The sequence below is a fragment of the Malus sylvestris genome, chromosome 3 (genome assembly GCF_916048215.2).
Source record: "Malus sylvestris chromosome 3, drMalSylv7.2, whole genome shotgun sequence".
In the NCBI taxonomy this organism is placed as follows: Eukaryota; Viridiplantae; Streptophyta; class Magnoliopsida; order Rosales; family Rosaceae; genus Malus; species Malus sylvestris.
The window spans coordinates 22,941,877-22,943,220 of record NC_062262.1 but is presented as its reverse complement, the minus strand read 5'-3'; positions in this window follow the sequence as shown (position 1 = coordinate 22,943,220).

Below are 1,344 nucleotides of genomic sequence, written 5' to 3'. Positions count from 1 at the left end.
TCGAGTTCACACCATATCAAAATCGTTCTCCTAAACGTTAAATTTATTCTATAAAACCCAAATTGGTGGAACACTGTTCATGAACAGTGAAAGTAACAGTGATCTAACGAAATTGCCTCTGCTTGGTTTGTTTAATTTCAATTGCGGCATGTTTTACATGTGTTTGTCATCGGTGAAATGGAAGCAGGCTGAAAAATCTAGGGTGTTCCACCTGCTTCCTTGCTATTCTTTTCCTCTTCTAGACTCATCTTTTCCATCGACTTCTCTGTCACTATCTTGCAACCAACTACAACACCGATTCACCCTCCATTTCGTTTCTCTCTTTTTTCTTCTTTTCTTCCACCTCTTCGTTTGCCGAAGCAACTAAAAATAAAAAACCTACTCGCGGCTTCTTCCTCCCGATTTCGGAGCTTCTCTCTCTCTCCCCTCCATTGAAACACCTCTATACACAGGTATCATTTCTCTCGTAATTATATATTTAATTATTTGAAAGTTAGTTCTTCTATGTAAAATTCTTGAGCTTTTGATTACCTGCAATTTTCAATTTTCTACGATATAGGATTTTTGGATAATTTCATGATTTCACGATCCTACTAATGATATATCAAGTAGAATCAATATGAGGAATAGATTCTTCAATTTCGTAGCTTCCAAGACTAGTCAAGAGATTTTTTGCGTTTGTTTATGTCTGATTTGCACCGATTTTGGTCGGATCTATTTCTGATTTTGTTTTCCGTTTGAGCACCGGTTGTTTTTGCATCGCTGGGAAGTTACAACTGAGGTATGTTTTCTAATTGTTGTGTTTTGATTTTTATTATGTGTTTTGATTAATTTTGGATGGAATTGTAACTGTTTGGTTTTGGGTTGGCTCTGTTCCTGTGCTAGAGTTTTCCTGGCTAAGAGGATATTTTGCGGTTTGGTTCCTTGCTTGGTCAGTCACAGATTTACCGACGGTTCCGGCGGTCCTGTTATTTTTGGGTAAGTTTTTTCTCTTTTTGATTTTTCCTGATTTGACAACTCCTTGGTTGGTGTTAGATTAAAATGTGTGTGATTTTTTCGAAAAATTACTGCTGAGATGGTTCGACAGGATTCTTGAGTGAAAAACAGGCTTTTTAGTGCGGTTAAACAGAAATATAGAGCTTTATTGTAAGAAAGTTGTGGACAATTTAATCAAATTAATTGTACTGATAGAGATATGAATGAGCCTAATGTTTATTCTTTTCACTCAAACATCATTATACCATTGTAAACACGGGAATTCCCATGATGAACGAGACAAGAACACGTGTACAAAATAATATTTTGTATTGATTTTGTGGGTTACAATCTCTTTTACAATTTGAT